This window comes from Cynocephalus volans, chromosome X (assembly GCF_027409185.1).
Source record: "Cynocephalus volans isolate mCynVol1 chromosome X, mCynVol1.pri, whole genome shotgun sequence".
NCBI classification, from domain to species: Eukaryota; Metazoa; Chordata; class Mammalia; order Dermoptera; family Cynocephalidae; genus Cynocephalus; species Cynocephalus volans.
Genome location: NC_084478.1, coordinates 65,001,152 through 65,013,503, shown reverse-complemented (window position 1 = coordinate 65,013,503; position 12,352 = coordinate 65,001,152).

The following is a 12,352-nucleotide window of genomic DNA, read 5'->3' as shown; positions in this document are numbered from 1 at the left end:
TTAGGGGAGCTTCTCTACGTGCAGGCAGGGGTAAACTGAGACCTTGAGAGCAGGACTGTGCTGACTCTCACGTATTCACTCGCTTCTCCACTCCTTCAGTAATTTGCTACTCAATTTATTTCATTCACTCACTCACTTGCTCAACTCCACTGAGAGCCGACTGGGTGCTAGGCACTGTTCTAGGTGCTGGGAATATAGCAGTGAATTAAGCAGACAAAAATGCCCTGCACCATGGAATACTACTCTGCCATAAAAAAGAATGAAGTACTCCCATTTGCAACAACATGGATGAGCTTGGAGAGACATGTTCAGTGAAATAAGCAATGCACAGAGGGATAAATACCGCATGTGCTCACTCATATGTGGGAGCTAAGAGAGAAAGAAGGAAGGAAAGAAAGACCATAGTAGTGTATTGCTCTTACAGAGGGAGGGGACATTCCTAGGGCTACAAAGTGGAGTCGGGGGGGAAGGGAGAGTGGAGGGAGGTTGGGGGATAATTGTGTGGGGGACACAGGGTACAAAAGTAATTTCGGGTAATGGGTGTGCTGCCAGTATGAATCTGGCCCTCACATCATGGGCACTAGGGGTGACAATTAGCTTTGTATCTCATGAATATTCATAAAAAAATGCCCTGGAGTTGATGTTCTAGCATAAGAGTGGGCAAACTATGGCCCACAGACCAAATTCAGCCTGCCACCTATCTTTGTATGGCCCTTGAACTAAGAATGTTTTTATAGTTCTAAATGATTGGAAAAAAATCCAAAGAAGAATATGTTGTGACACTTGGAAATTATACAAAATTTAAATTTAAATTTCCATAAATCAAGTTTTATTGGAACTCAATCATTCTTGTTCACTTTTGTATTGTTTATGGCTCTTTTGTGCAGAGTTGAGGAGTGGCAACAGAGACCATATGGCCTGCAAAGCCTAAGCTATTTACTCTCTGGCCTTTTTCAGAAAAAGTTAGCTGACCTCTCATCTAGCAGAAAAGAGGAAAGAGAGAAATCATTTCTGATAAAGACGAGAACTGATGAGGAGGCGTCACTGAGGAGGGGACAAGGAGCTGGGTCCTAGGTTGGCTAGAAGGAGCAAGCCCCATGTTTATCTTGGCAAAAAGTGTTCCAGGCAGAGGAAGCAGCAAGTGCAAAGGCCCTGAGGTAGGAACGAGCATAGCAGATCCAAGCAAGGGTAAGGAGGACCTAGCGTGAGTATGCGAGTGCCAGTTTCACCACAGCCTTGCCCACAGCCTGAATTATAAAATGTGGATTTTTGTCAATTTAATAGGTGAAAATGGTATTGCTGTCAAAATTCACACGTTTATTTATGAAAGAAGTTTTTAGAATTTTAAGTGACATTTATTTATCTTCCCAGATACTTTTTATGCGTATTCAAGCCACTAAAGATATGTAATCTTTTTCTCCTCTTCCTATTTACAAATAGGGCGGTTGACTGTAATCAGCTAATACATGTTCTTTGTTTCAATGTTCTTCATTCATTATTCCCACTAAACTTAAGCTCCACAAGCCTGCTTTTTAATAATAATGGTAACCTGAAATTTTAGCATCTGGCCTTAAAAATGCAAATCTTTATATTTAACAAAAAGCACCACAAAATGAGATGAAGATGATGCCCCTGCTCCTGGTTTCAACGGTGATCAAAAACCTGTTTTGATGTGATGCTAAAGGGAGCACTTTGACAAGAATTTCAATCCTATTTTCTTGTGTAGCATGGAGATCTGTGTGAATGGTCATAACTTGTTCTATTCTTCGTTAAAATGAGTCTGTCTTGGGAGGCTCTGAAGGTTTTAGGAATTGATGCCATGCAAAGAAAAAGAAAGAAAGAAAGAAACTCCATCTAGAATATTATCCTGGGGCTTTACTCGTACTTTGGGTTTACTGCACAAAGAACTCTATCTTTTAAAAAAAATTATATTTTGAGATATAATTCACATACCATGAAACCCACCATTTAAAAGTGTACAATTCAGTGATTTTTAGTATATTCATAATGTCGTGCAACCATTATCACTATCTAATTCTGGAACGTTTCCATCTTCCCATAAAGAAACCCCATACCTATTAGCAGTAACTCCCCGCTCCTCCCAGCCTCTGGCAGCCACTAATCTACTTTCTATCTCTATGGATTTGCCTATTCTGGGCATTCAGATAAGTGGACTCGTGTGCTATGTGGCCTTTTGTGTCTGGCTTCCTTCCCTTAGCATAATGTTTTCAAGGTTCATCCATGTCATAGCATGTATCAGTACTTCATTAAGTCTTCCAATCTATGAAAACGGGATATCTTTCCATTTATTTAGGTCTTCAATTCTTTTCAGTAATGTTTTGTAGTTTTCAGTGTATGAGTCTTGCACTTTCTTGGAATACAAGTCCCATTTAGGGGATTGTCTTAGTCTGTTTTGTGCTGCTATGACAGAATACCTCAGACTAGGTAATTTATAAAAAACAGAAATTTATTTTTTCACAGTTCGGGAGGCTAGGAAGTCCAAGATCAAGGTGCTTGCATCTGGTGAGGACTTTTTGCTGGGTCCTCACACGGTAGAAGGCCAAAGGGCAAGAGAAAACCAACTCCCTCTGTCAAGCTCCTTTATAAGGGCACCGAATCCCGTTCATGAGGGAGGATCCCTCATGGCCTAATCACCTTTTAAAGGCCCCATCTCTTAATGCTATCACACTGGCAACACCTGAATTTTGGAGGGGACACATTCAAACCACAGCATGGATTAAAATTAACATTTTAATTTATAACAATGTAGTTTGGATTAATATCAACTTAATTTCAATACTATATAGATACTTTGTTCCTATATAGCTTTGCCCACCTCCTTTATGTTGTTATCGTCATAAATTACATCTGTACACATTGTGTGCTCATTAATGCTGATTATAGATCTATAATTATTGTTTGATGCAGTTGTCTTTTAGATCAGATAGCAGAGAAGTTACAAACAAAAAAATACATTAATTCCAACTTTTATATCTACCTATGTAGTTACCTTTAACAGTATTATTTCTTCATGTGAATTTGAGTTACTGTCTGATGTCTTTTCATTTCAGCCTGAAATACTACCTTTAATCTTTCCTGTAGGCAGCATCTGCTAGCGATGAACTCTTTTTGTTTATCTGGGAATGTCTTAATTTTTCCATCATTTTTGAAGATTAGTTTTGCCAGATATAGAATTCTTGGTTGATAATTTTTTTTCTTTCAGCACTTTGAATCTGTCATTCCCTCACATTTCTGGTCTCCATTGTTTCTGATGAGAAATCAAGCTGGTAATCTTGCTGACAATTCTTTGTATGTGATGAGTTGCTTCTCTCTTGCTGCTTTCAAGATTCTCTGTCTTTGTCTTTTGACAGTTTGATTATGATGTGGCTCAGTGTGGATCCCTTTGAGTTTGTCCTACTTGGGGTTTGTTGAGCTTCCTGGATGTGCATATAAATGGTTTTAAAAATCAAATTTAGGAAGTTTTTGCCCATTATTTCTTTAAATATTCTTTCTGCTCCTTTCTCTCCTTTCCTTTTGGGGCTCTCATTACCGTTATGTTTGGATGCTTGGTGGTTTCTCACAGGCCTCTTAGACTCTGTTCATTTTTCTTCATTCTTTTTTCTTTGTGCTCCTTAGACTGGATAATTCCAATTGACCTATCTTCAAGTTCACTGATTCTTTCTGCATGCTCAAATCTGCTAGTGAATTTTTCATTTCAGTTATTACACTTTTCAACTCCAAAGTTTGTATTTGGTTCATTTTTATAGTTTCTATGTCTATATTGATATTATGCATTTGGTGAGATATTGTTTTCATACTTTCCTTTAGTTCACTAGACATGGTTTCCTTTGGCTTTTGGGGTATATTTTAAATAGCAGATTGAGGGCTGGCCAGTTAGCTCAATTGGTTAGAGTGTAGCCTTATAACCCCAAGGTCATGGGTTCAGATCCCCAACGTGGGTTCAGATCCCCATACAACCCCCCCCCCCAAATAAACAGCAGTTTGAAAGTCTTTATATAGTAAGTCCAACATCTGGGCTTTCTCAGGGACAGTTTCTATAGATTGCTTTTTTTTTTCTTCTTCCAGTTTCTTTGCATGTCTCATAATTTTTGGTTGAAAACTAGACATTTCAAATAATATAATGTGTCACCTCTGGAAATGAGATTCTGTCCCCTTCCAAGAGTTTTTTTTGTTTGCTTGTTTAGTTTTTTTTCCTGAATGAATTCTGTAGTCTCTATTCTTTGTTTTTTGTGGCCAGTGAAGACTCTGTTTGGTTAGCTTAGTGGTCAGCTAACAATTGGACAGAGATTTTCTTAAATGCCTAAAACCAGAAAGTCTCCCAGTCTTTGCCAAGGGGTTCTCTGTGTGTGTTGGGACATGCCTTCAACACTCAGCCAGGCAGTTTACAACTGTGCCTTATTCTTCACTTCCTGATTGCTTGGAGCCTCAAGGTCTGTCAGAGATGAGAGCTTAAGGCCTTCTCAGGTCTTTTGTGGACATGTGCATGGCCTTCTAGATTCCCAGGAATAAGTCAGAGCTAATCTAAGCACCTGTGGATATCTCATTTCTCGGTTTTTCCTTTTAAGCTTGTTGGTTAGCTTATTGTTTGCCCCAACTGTTGTCTACTGCCTCAGCTTTTACTGTGAGTTTGAGTGAGGTCGAATGATGACAAACTTTTCAAGTATGTTCTTCCATGGAACCACCAGACAGGTCAAAACAAACAACTACAATTCTTTGTGAATAAGGTCCATTCTGTTCTTTCTGGTACTAGTACCTGTACCACAGAGCTGGGAGCAGGGATGGAACGAGAGTAAGTTAAAACACCACAAAGCTTACTGTTCTTACTGAGATTCAGCTGGTTTTTCTTGATTAGACATTCCCCTGGTTGCTGCGAGCTTTTGGTTGGTTTTCAAAGTTCTGAAAAAGTTGATACTGACAGTTTTTTCATTGCTTTTATGGAGGGACCGACTTCTAAAATTCCTTATTCTGCCATTTTAATTATGTTAGCAACCTTAAACTTTTTAACATCATTACCGGGCTTTAAAAAGTTTAAAGTTGGGGCCGGCCTGTGGCTCACTCGGTAGAGTGCGGTGCTGATGGCACCAAGGCCACGGGTTCGGATCCTATATAGGGATGGCCGGTTTGCTCACTGGCTGAGCATGGTGCTGACAACACCAAGCCAGGGGTTGAGATCCCCTTACCGGTCATCTTTAAAAAAAAAAAAAAAAAAAAGTTTAAAGTTAATTGATAACTTTAGTCTCCATTTTCACATGTCCTTTTATTGCTTTAACTCTAATCTCCTTTTCCAATCTTTGTGTTGCTGTGGCCTAGGATTTTAGCACCATCTCAAATTTATGATCCCCAAATGTCCTGAATTAGTATTTTTCCTAAATAAAATCATCTTAATGAACAATCAATTCTAATTAAACCATGTTAAAGCAGCATATGTTTTAGTAAATTCCTCAAATAATAAATAAAGTCAAAGGTCTGGGTGAGCTCACCTAAGGAGCATTGGTGCTTTTTTCCAAAGCTGAAAAATTCTCAGCTGTTATCCCTTTAAACATTGTTCTCCCTAAATCTTTCTATTTTCCCTTTCTAGAATTCTTGTTCAACATATGTCAGCTCTTCTCACTCTCTCCTCCATATCCTTGCATTTCTAGCTCTCTCTTATAACATGAATGCTTTCCTCAGATCTATATTTCAGTTCACTAATTCTTTCTCCATTTGTGTCTAATCTACTGTTTAATATGTTTTTTAAATCACCCCTTGTCATTTCTAGAAGTTGTATTTAGTTCTTTCTCAGATATTCAGATCAGCCTGTTGTTTCTCACCTTCTCTTGGTCTTTCATTAAGAATAGTATTTTTTCCTTTTTATTTTGCAATAATATAGATTTACAGGAAATTGCAAAGTAGTACAGAGATGTCCTGTGTATCCCTCATCCAGTTTCTCCCAATGGTTACATCTTACATTACTATAGTATAATATCAAAGCCAGGAAATTGACATTGGTACAATAGTGTGTATGGTCCTATGCCTTTTTCTAAATTCACACGTGTACATTCCTGTAACCAAAACCACAACCAAGATACAAATATTTCCATCACCACAATGATATCCCTCTTGCTACTCTGTTTTAGTCACACCCACTCTCCTCCCACCCACCATCCCTAACTCATAACAACCACTAATTTGTTCTCATTTTTATAATTTTGTCTTTTTTAGAGTGCTGGGTAAATAGAATCATACAGTATGTAACCTTTTGGGGGCTTATTTCACTCAGCATAATCCCTTGGAGATTTATCTAAGATGTTTGTGTACCAATAGTTTGTTCCTTTTTATTGCTGAGTAGTATTCCATGATATGGTTGTACCACAATTTGTTTAATCATTCACCTACTATAGGACTTTTTGGTTATTTATAGCCTTTGGCTATTACAAGTAAAGCTGCTATGAACAATTATGTATAGGTTTTTGTATAGACATAAATTTTAATTTCTCTGGGGTAAACATCCAGAAATGCAGTTGTTGGGTTGTATGGTAGTTGCATGTTTAGTTTTATAAGAAACTGCCAGAGTGGCTGTAAGATTTTACATTCTCAGAAGCATTTTATGAGATATCCAGGTTCTCCATATCCTTGCTAGCATTTGATGTTGTCATTATGTCTTTTATCATAGCTGTTTTGATAAGAGTGTAGTGATATCTCATTGTGGTCTTAATTTACATCAGGTGATGCAAATTAGTTTTCAACTTCTTTTCATGTGCATATTTGCTTATTTTCTCTTCATTGAAATGTATGTTCATATCTTTTGACCATTTTCTAATTGGACTTTTTTTTTTTTTTTTTTTTTACTGTTGAGGTTTGAGAGTACTTTATATACTCTGGATATGAGTCCTTTGTTGGATATTTGGTATACAAAATTTTCTCCCAGTCTGTATCTTGTTTTTCCATTTCCTTATCAGGGTTTTTTTTGTAGAGAAAAGGTTTCAAATTTGGCAAAATATTTTTTCCCCCTGTGGATTGTGCTTTTGGTGTCATGTTTAAGAATTGTTACCATGCTCTCAATCTTGAAGACTGTTCTCCTATATTTTCTTCTAAAAGTTTTTTACTTTTACATTTTGGATTTAAATATGATCCATTTGAGTTATTTTTTTGTATAAAGGTATGAAGTCAAGGCCTATGGATATCCAACTATTCCATCACCATTTTTTAAGAGGACACTCCTTTCTTTTTATGTATCTGCTATGGTTTACTTGTGTCCTCCAAAGGTTCATGTATTGGAAACTTAATCCCCATTGTAACAGTGTTAAGATGGTGTGAAATCCTATTGTGGTAATTGAAAGGTGGGGCCTTTAAGAGGTGATTAGATTGTGAGGACTGTACCTTTGTGAATGGATTAATCCATTGATGGTTCAATGAGAGTAATGGGCATGGTTCTGATGGCTTTAGAAGGCGGCAAAGTAAGGAGGTTAGCTCTCTCTCTTGCTCAGGCCATTTGCCATGTGATACCCTGCATTGCTGTAGAGTAACCACCAAAAAAAAGGCCCTCACCAGTTGTGTTCCCTGGACTTTGGACTTCCCAGCCTTTGAAACTGTAAGAAATAAATTTTATTTCCTTATAAATTACCCAGTTTCAGGTATTCTATTGTAAATAACAGAAATGGGCTAATACAGTATCTTTATTAAAAAAAAATCAGTGTGGGGCTATTTCTAGGTTCTCCATTTTGTTCCATTGATCTATGTGTCTATTCTACTCCTGATACTACATAGTCTTGATTCTTATAGATATATAATAAATATTGAAATCTGGTAGTAATTCCTCCCATTTTATTATTCTTTTTCAAAATAGTTCAGCTATTCTGTTTCTTTTGCCTTTGCATATAAATTTTAGAATACTATTGTCTATATCTACAAAAATAATACTGGGATTTTGATAGGAATTGCATTAAATCTGTACATCAAATTGTGGAGAACTGACATCTTTACAATGTTGAGTCTTCTGGTCCATGAATACTGTACCTTTTTCTACTTCTCTAGATCTTTTTTGATTCCTTTCATCAGTATTTGTAGTTTTCAGCACACAAGTTCTGTATATGTTTTATTAGATTTATACCTAAGTATTTCATTTTATTTGTAGCATTGTAGATGGAATTGTATTTTAAATTAAGTTCCCATGTGCTCATTGCCCACTATTCCCACTAGCATCAGTGCTGACCTGGATGTTGTGCCCAATGCAATAAGAGGTGTAAGTATTTAAAATGATGGTAAAGAGTATTTTTCAGATAATAGGAATATCTACTTAGGAAGCCCAAGAAAATCAATAAAAAGCATTAGAATTAGGAAAAGAATTCATTAAGTTGGCATGGACACAAAATAAATATACAAAATTCAATTTGTATTCCTACATCTGAGCAATAATCAGATAGAAATTACAGTGGGGAAAAAAGTCCCATTTATAATGAAAACAAAAATAGTAAAACAAACAAACAAGAATCTCACTAGGAATAAACTGAACCAGAAATATATCTGACCATAGTAAGAAAAGTATAAAATTGAACTGAAAGACATTAAAGAAGATGGGAATAAACTTGCAGAAATACTCTGTTCCTAGATGAGAAGACTCAAATTCTACAGGTGTCATTTCTGAAATCTATTTTATTCAATTTCTATTTTATGTAATTGTCTATTTAATTCCATTTATAAACAAAATCCAGGCAGGATTTTCTTTGGATTATTTATTTTATTTTATTTTATTTTATTTTGTCAATAAACATTGTGGCTGATTATTGCTCCCCATCACCAAAACCTCCCTCCCTCCCTTCTCCCTCCCCCCCTCCCCCAACAATGTCCTTTCTGTTTGCTTGTTTTCTTTGGATTATGACATATTGATTCTAAAGTTTGCCAGTGGAAAACTATGTGGCAGCAGAATAAATATATAAGAATAGCTAAGATTTTTTTTTTGAAAACTAATTATAATGTCTTTGCCTTAATGAATACTGAAATGTATTTTAAAATCATAATAAAGGGGCTGGAATAATGTGGCAAACAGAATAAGGGCTCCCCAAAGATGTCCACGTCCTTGTCCACAGAACTTGTGAATGTGTTAAGTTACATGTAAAGGAGAATTAAAGTTGCAGGTGGAATTAAGGTGGCTTAACCTTAAAATGGGAGATTATCCGGGACTATCTTGTAGGTCCAATGTAACCACAAGGGTCTTTATAAAAGAGAAAGAGTGTAGTGGATTGAATTGTGTCCTCCCCAAACTCACTGAAGCTTGAATTGTGTCTCTCAAGTTTTATGTATTAGAAACTTGGCCCCCACTGTGACTGTTAAGAGCATGGGGAATCCTATTATGGTAATTGAAAGGTGGAGCCTTGAAGAGGTGATTAGATTGTAGGACTATGCCCTAGTGAATGGATTAAAAATGGTGCTCAGGGTGTGTTTCTGAGGGCTTTAAAAGTAGAGCACATGAGAGGTTAGTCTCTCTGTGCTCTCTCTGCTCCACCGTTTTCTGCAGTGTGAAACCACTGGGTCACTGTTGCCACCACCAACGCCTTCACCAGTTGTGTTCCCTGGACTTTGGACTTCCAGCCTCTGAAACTGTAAGTGATAAATTTCATTTTCTTTACAAATTACCCAGTATTTTGTTATGAGCAACAGAAACGGACTAATACAAAAAGGGAGGCAGATGAGAGAGTCAGAGAAAGAGATGGGATAAAAGAAGCCGGGTCAGAGAGATGTTATGTTGTTGGTTCTGAAGATGGAGGAAGAGAGCCTGGAGCCAAAAAGTGTAAGACACCTGTAGAAGATGGAAAAAGCAAGGAACCAACTCAGTTAGATGATACAACAAAGTGAGAAAAACTAACTAGGATATGAGGGAGGAAATTTAAAAAGAGACTAATACCTTAAAAAAATAATGTAGAGTAACTCCTAGAACTGAAGGATTCATTCAGTGAAATAAAAAACACAGCTGAGAGTTTAAGCAGCAGGCTAGAGCAAGCAGAAGAAAGACTTTCTAATCTTGAAGACAGTCTTTTTGAAATAACCCATGTAAAAAAAAAGAAAAAAGGAGAAAGAATCAGAAAAAATGAAGAAAATCTTAGAGAGCTAGCAGATAACCTTAAGTGCACAAACATATGAATCACGGATGTTCCAGAGGGGGAGGAGAAAGGGAAAGACATTGAAAACATATTCAACAAAATAAGAGCAGAAAACTTCCTAGGTATAGGAAGAAACATGGACCTTTAGATCCAGGAGGCTCAAAGATCCCCAAACAGGTTCAATTCAAAAAGGTACTCTCCAAGACATGTTATAATCATATCAACAAAAGTCAGAGACAAAGAGAGAATCCTAAAACCAGCAAGAGAAAAATGTAAAGTCCCTGTAAGGGAGCCCCCATCAGACTAACAGCAAAAACTCTACAGGCCAGAAAAAAAAAGTGGGATAATATACTCAAAATGCTAAAGAAAAAAACTGCCAGCAAAGAATACTATACACAGCAAGGTTATCCTTCAGAAATGAAGGACAAATAGTATATTTCCCAGACAAACAAATACTATGGAAATTCACCATCACATACCTGCCCTACAAGAAATCCTCCTTCATCTGGAATCCAAGAAATGATAATCACTATCATGAATACACAAGAAAGAACAAAACCCAGTGGTAGAACAAAAAGGTAAACAAAATAGAGAAAGAAACTGTACCTTACCTCCTCAAAAAACCAACAAACACTGAAGACAAACAATAAAAGGGAAAGAAAGGAGCAAAAGATATTTGAATCATCCAATTGAAAATTCGTTAATGACATGAGTAATACAATACTTTTCAATAACAACCCTAAATGTAAATGGATTAAATTCCCCACTCAAAACACAAGACTGACTGATTGGATTAAAAAGCTAGACCCAGCTATATCCTGCCTACAAGAGACTCACCTCACCTGTAAAGACACATATAGACTAATAGTGAGGGGATGGAAAAAGATATACCATGCAAATGGAAACCAAAAATGAGCAGGAGTAGCTATTCTTATATCAGATAAAATAGACTTTGAACCAAAAGCCATAAAAAGAGACAAAGAAAGACATTATATACTGATAAAAGTATCTTTCCAGCAAGAAGACATAAGAATCATAAATATATATGCACCCAACACTGGAGCACCCAGCTATATACGGCACACACTGTTAGACGTAAAGAAAGAGATAGACCCCAACACAGTGATAATCGGGGACCTGAACACTCCTCTCTCAGCACTGGACAGATCATCTAGGCATCAAATCAACATAAAAACATAGGATTTAAACTATACTTTAGACCAATTGGACCTGGCAGATACCTACAGAACATTTCATCCAACAACTACAGAATATACATACTTCTCACCAGTTCATGGAACATTCTCTAGGATAGACCACATGTTACATCACAAATGAAGTGTCATAAAATTTTTAAAAATTGAAATCATTTCAAGTATCTTTTCAGAGCACCTCAGATTAAAACTAGAAATCAATAACAAGTGAAACTCTGGACACTATACAAATGCATAGAAATTAAACAGCATGCTCCTGAATGACCTATGGTCCAGGAAGAAATTAAACAGAAAATCAAAAAATTTCTCAAAACTAATGAAAATAAATAACTAGTGAAAGTAATGAAATAAACTTAATGAAAATAATGAAAAAATGAAAATAAATAAAATAACCTTACCAAAACCTGTGGAACAATGCAAAATCAGTACTAAGAGGGAAATTTATTGCAATAAATGCTTACGTCAAAAGAATAGAAAGATTTCAAATAAACCACCTAATTGTACACCTCAATGAGCTAGATTAACAAGAACAATCCAATTCCAAAATTAATAGATGAAAAGAAATAATTAAGATCAGAGTACAACAAAATGCAATAGAGACCCCCAAGACTGATATAAAAGATCAATGAAACAAAAAGTTGTTTTTTTTAGAAGACAAACAAAATAGATAAACCATTAGCTAGGCTAAGCAAAAAAGAAGAGAGAAGACCCAAATAACAAAAATCAGAATTGAAAAAGGAGACATTACAGCTGTTACCACAGAAATACAAAGAATCATTAGAGACTATTATAAACAACTCTATATGAACGAATATGAAAACGTGGAGGAAACAGATAAATTTCTAGACACATACAAACTACTGAGACTAAACTAGGAAGAAATAGAAAACCTGAACAGACCAATAAGGAACACTGAGATTGAAACAGTAATCAGAAGTGTTCCAACAAAGAAAAGCCCAGGACCAGATGCCTTTACTGCTGAATTCTATCAAACATTCAAGGAGGAATTAATATCAATTCTCTTCAAACTATTCCAAAAAA